Here is a 6,340-nt window from a genome sequence, read left to right on the forward strand (position 1 = left end):
AGGTGGCCGAGACAAACCCTGCTGGATGGGGGGATAATCTCAGCGTCCGAGGATCTCAGCTCGATAAGGTCTGATTTCACCAAGCCCGTTCCCTGGGCTGTTTTCTTCGACGGAACTATAGGTCACAACTAGTCCCGCCGTTCTTCACTCGACCGATCGTTCTCGCCATCTTTCCCGGGGTCTCTTGGTTACCTCTTCGGTACCGTTGGTGCGCGCGCTTCTCCGACTTTGGTCACCTGCCTGCGTCGTATTATTATTATTATTATTATTATTATTATTATTATTATATTATCATTATTATTATTATATTATTATTATTATTATTATTATTATTATTATTATTATTATTATTATTATTATTATTATTATTATTATTATTATTATTATTATTATTATTATTATATCAACTATGCGCGAAGCCAGGCAATCATGCTCAAAGCGCTTTACAACGCGTCTACAGCCAACAGCAACAATTAACATGCAGAGCGGGACACGACAGGACGGAGAGACCACGACTAACGGCCAGGTAATAGTTTTACACCCGAGTAGGGTGAGAGATTGCGAGTAGGAGACTCACCGTACTCAGGTGTCATATCCAGTAAACGTGCTCAAAGTCATTTATAGCGGGTTCCCAGCCAACAACAACACTTAACATGCAGAGCGGGACATTACAGGACGGAGAAAACACTAGTAACGGCCATGTACTCGATTTACCCCTGAGTACGGTGAGAGAATGAGAGTAAAGAACCATATTTTCAAAGACTCAACTATGCGCCGAGCGCGACAATATCCAGTAAAACTGCTTTACAAAGGGTTCCCAGCAAACAGCAAAACTTAATATGCGGAGCGAGACATGACAGAAAGGAGAAAAGACTATTAACGGCCAGGTACCCGTTTAACACCCGAGTACGGCGAGAGAATGTGAGTAAAGAGCCTTTTTTCAAGGACTCAACTGTAGTAGTCGGAAGTTTTTATTTGATCATGTCAAGGGAATTAATCCTTGGTATTTGAACACCCTATGTTATATTCTTGAGTTGCATCCCTTGAACAAGACAATGGCTTCCGGTTGTTTTGTCAGTTCATTCCATCAACTATGCGCCCCGCGAGAATCGAACCCAGGACTTATTATATATTATTATTATTATTATTATTATTATTATTATTATTATTATTATTATTATTATTATTATTATTATTATTATTATTATTATCATTTTTATTATTGTTACTATTATTTTTATTTTACGGATCAGGTCTGTCCAAGGAATTTACCCAATGGAAACCGTACGGTGCTCTTATTGGCTAACCAACCAGCGGCCTCGATGAGAAAAATATCCGCCATTGAGACGTTGGCTGGGAATCGCGTTACTATAGTAAACAAGCCCTGATCGGCCGTTCATGAAATCTAAGAAAATAACTTCCTGCTCGCTCGTTTAACCCAAAATTATTCAAAACGATGTCTCTAAAATGATATAAATGTGACTTCTTAAGGTTTTCTTCACGGTCAAAACCACACAACATTCTATTAATGATTACGTCATAGGCAAAACGGAATATTGACAGGTCGACCGAGAGTTGAACTCGTCAGACGACAAACATCAATGCTAAGTGTAGAGAGAGTCAAGCTATTGTTTGTCTTGTCCTATTCTATATAGAGAAAAGGATAAATAGTATAGCCCCGTGTGTGAGTGGTTTCGTGTCATAGTTATGTTTTTAAATTGTTTCTGTTGTTTATGTGTGTAGTGATGACTCTCACACTCATTGCATCATCATAGCAAAGAGACGCCAACTTTAAATTTTTGGCTCACAGGAATTTCAGACACCACTCGTAGGAATTTCAATGCCGAAAGAGGAATTTCCGCACACAAGAAAAAGGAATTGGAATGGTATTTGGCATACATATTGTATAGTATCTAGTTCTAAATAGATAACTGATTAGAATTATATTATGATATATAAACACAATGCCAAATACAATTCCGAAGTTTCCTTATTTTAAAAGAAGTAACGCCCCAAAACCTAATGGTAGTGATTGTAGTACTGGTGATAGTGAGGATGGTGTGGTGTTGGTGATTGTAGTAGTAGTGGTGTTGATGATGCTGTGGTGGTGGTGGTTGTAGTTGTAGTAGTAGTGATAGCGATGATGATGTGGTGGTTGTTGTAATAGTAGTGGTAGTGATAATGATGTGCTGGTGGTGGTTGTAGTAGTAGTTGTAATGGTGATGATATGGTGGTTGTGGTGGTTGTAGTAGTAGTGGTAATGGTAATGATATGGTGGTGGTTGTAGTAGTAGTAGTAGTAGTAGTAGTAGTAGTAGTAGTAGTAGTAGTAGAAGTAGTAGTAGTAGTAGTAGTAGTAGTAGTAGTATAGTAGTAGTAGTAGTAGTAAGTAGATGAGTAGGTTAGTAGTAGTAGTAATGATGATGATATGGGTGGTGGTGTAGTGTAGTGTGTAATGATGGTGGTGGTTGTAGTGTAGTGGTAGTGATGATGATGTGGTGTGGTGGTTGTAGTGTAGTGTAGTTGTAGTGGTATGATGATGTGTGGTTGTGTGTTGTAGAAGTAGTGATGATGGATGTGGTTGGTTGTAGTAGTTGTATGATGATGGTGGTGTAGATAGTGATGGTGTAGTAGTAGTGGTAGTGATGATGATGGAGTGGTGGTGGTTGTAATATTGACGATGATGTAGTGGTGGTGTACCCTAGTGGAAGTGATAATGATCTAGTGGTGGTGGTTGCAGTAGTTGTAGTGATGAAGTGGTAATGGTGGTTGTAGTAGTAGTGACAGTGATGATGTGGTCGTTGGAAAACACATTACAGGTTATTATAATACACGATTACACACATTCTCTAACTTAATTTTTTCACAGCTTTATTGAAGCATAAATATACGCAACAGTTCTGAACTATTTTATCGTGGCTTTTGATATTGTTTGTTGTTTTTCTTGTGTCGTTATGTTGACATAGAGACCGAATGAATGGAAATGCTTACATTCCCAGCCCATGATATAATGGTGGACACTTTTTAGGCTCCGTACGTATTCTCATTCGTTTAATTCTATGGGTCTGTCAATTTTAAAATATACTTTCCGATAGACAAAACACTGTTGACGGCCGGGTACTCATTCTCCACCCGAGCAGGGTGAGAAAATCTGAATAAAAAGCCTTTTAAAAATTTGCACGCTGCGCTACTTTTTACTTTGCGCGCGCAGTTTCATTGACCTTCAATCGCCTTTTAGAATCATTGCATGCATCTAGAAATACAAACGGACTTAGGGCACCGACAGGTAGTTTGATTTTTGAAAACTTTCCTTCTTGGCGGGCTGAGAAGCCGATTTCGCCAACTGCATTTTAAAAAACATTTGACTTTGCACGCGCAGTTTTATGGACCCTCAATCGCCTATTTGCCGCACTCAACGATGGGTTCCCGACGGATCGGGTCTGGTGACGTTGTCTTATCACTATATTTTTAAAATTATCCTCTCCATAGCGGAAATGCGTCCGACAAATGTATACTGTTATCCCTCTACGACACTGCCACCATTCGAACCACGTTCACGACCAATACTGCCGGAAATCAAATCCGCATGCCACGAATATAAAAACTGTTTAGCACTAAAGTGTCCGAGCTCTGTCCGAGGGAATCGTTGTTTAAAACAATTCTTTCGTTGCCTAGCGTAAATGCGCGCGACCAAATACGTTAAAGAATTGATCTCACCACTCCTATTTGGCGCCCTCAACGATGAGTTCACTCGTTGTATAAAATCCAATTTTGTCCGAGGATTTTATTTTTGAATTATCCTCTTCATAGCGGAAATGCTATCCCCCAACGACATTGCCACCATTCGAACAGACAAAACCACGTTCACGATCTATATTGCCGGAAATCAAATCCGCCATGCCAGGAGTATAAAAACTTTTTGGCACTAAATTGCCCTAACCCTAACCCTAACCCTAACCCTAACCCTAACCATAACCGTAGCCACCTTTAACACTGAACACTAGAATCTTTTTTAGGGTTGTGTAGCATCTAGTGAGTTGTCGTCGTTAGTAGAGCTCAAGGAAACAAGTTATTTCATTGGTTGAACTATTGGATAAATTCACGATTTGTTTACTTTTGTGGTAAAAGACTGGCATTTTGACGTCATTTTTGGTCAGTGTCAGGCTACAACTTTATGATGGCTACTCTTTACTCGGTATAATACAGGTTTGAAGTGATGGGTCATACAATACAAGAATAGCATGTTAATATGCAATCAAAAATAAAATCTATGAACACAACCAATAATAGACGCGTCCGTTTCCTTGTGTTTTAGTTTTAGTATTACCGAAGACTAAAATCATAATATTATAGAGACAAAATTATGAAACGTGTGGAGCGGGCACTTGAGTCATTAAAAATGAGAAATAAGATAGGGTATGCAGAATAGAAGTACCAAGTAAATACAATGTAAATATCACGGTGAGACATTAATGATGAGAAATAAAAAAAAAGGTATGCAGAATAGAAGTACCAAGTAAATACAATATAAATATCACGGTGAGACATTAATGATGAGAAATATTATAGGCTATGCAGAATAGAAGTACCAAGTAAATACAATATAAATATCACGGTGAGACATTAATGATGAGAAATATTATAGGATATGCAGAATAGAAGTACCAAGTAAATACAATATAAATATCACGGTGAGACATTAATAATGAGAAATATTATAGGCTATGCAGAATAGAAGTACCAAGTAAATACAATATAAATATCACGGTGAGACATTAATAATGAGAAATATTATAGGATATGCAGAATAGAAGTACCAAGTAAATACAATATAAATATCACGGTGAGACATTAATAATGAGAAATATTATAGGCTATGCAGAATAGAAGTACCAAGTAAATACAATATAAATATCACGGTGAGACATTAATGATGAGAAATATTATAGGCTATGCAGAATAGAAGTACCAAGTAAATACAATATAAATATCACGGTGAGACATTAATGATGAGAAATATTATAGGGTATGCAGAATAGAAGTACCAAGTAAATACAATATAAATATCACGGTGAGACATTAATGATGAGAAATATTATAGGGTATGCAGAATAGAAGTACCAAGTAAAAACAATATAAATATAGCAGTGTCAGGACCAAATTGTGATCCAAATGACACGGCTCAGTGCGGCTATGTGGTCTGGTGGTATGACACTCGCTTTCGGATCAGAAGGTCCTGGGATCGAGCCTCGCTCGGTGCATAGTTGAGTCGATGAAAAATCTCTTTACTCACATTCTCTCACCGTACCCAGGTGTAAATTGAGTACCTGGCGGTTAACAGCGTTGTCTCTGTCCGAAAAATTGTAATATCGCCAAATAGGCGTCATGTCTCGTTCTACATGTTACATGTTGCTGTTGGACAGGGACCCTTTGTAAAGCGCTTTGAGCACGATATTGCACCATATAAAAGCTCAAGTTTGGGGGGTTTATTAATGAGAGAGATAGATAGAAAGAAAGCGAGAGAGAGATAGAGAGATATATATATATATAGAGAGAGATAGAGAGTATAGAGAGATAGAGAGAGATAGAGAGAGATAGAGATAGAAAGAGAGAGATAGGGAGAGAGAGATAGAGAGAGATAGAGATCGAGAGAGACAGAGAGAGATAGAGAGAGATAGAGATGGAGAGAGAGTGAGAGAGATAGAGAGAGATATAGAGAGAGATAGAGAGAGAGTTAGAGATAGAGAGAGATATATATATATATATATATATATATATATATATATATATATATATATATATATATATATAGAGAGAGAGAGAGAGAGAGATAGAGATAGAGAGAGAGGGGAGAGAGAGTGGGAGAGAGAGATAGAGATAGAGAGAGATAGAGAGAGAGGGAGAGAGATAGAGAGATAGAGATAGAGAGAGATATAGAGAGAGATAGAGTTAGAGAGAGATAGAGAGAGAGATAGAGATAGAGAGAGATATAGAGAGAGATAGAGATAGAGAGAGATATATAGAGAGAGAGATAGAGAGAGAGGGGAGAGAGAGTGGGAGAGAGATAGAGAGAGATAGAGAGAGATAAAGATAGAGAGAGAGGGAGAGAGATAGAGAGAGATAGAGAGAGATAGAGATAGAGAGATATATAGAGAGAGATTGAGTTAGAGAGAGATATAGAGAGAGATAGAGAGAGAGGGGAGAGAGAGAATGGGAAAGATATATATATATATATATATATATATATATATATATATATATATACAGAGAGAGATAGAGATAGAGAGAGAGGGGGAGAGAGAGAGTTGGAGAGAGATAGATAGATCGATTTATATATATAT

Source organism: Berghia stephanieae, chromosome 2 (genome assembly GCF_034508935.2).
Source record: "Berghia stephanieae isolate SIO BIC M18660-M18661 chromosome 2, UCSD_Bste_1.3, whole genome shotgun sequence".
Taxonomy (NCBI): domain Eukaryota; kingdom Metazoa; phylum Mollusca; class Gastropoda; order Nudibranchia; family Aeolidiidae; genus Berghia; species Berghia stephanieae.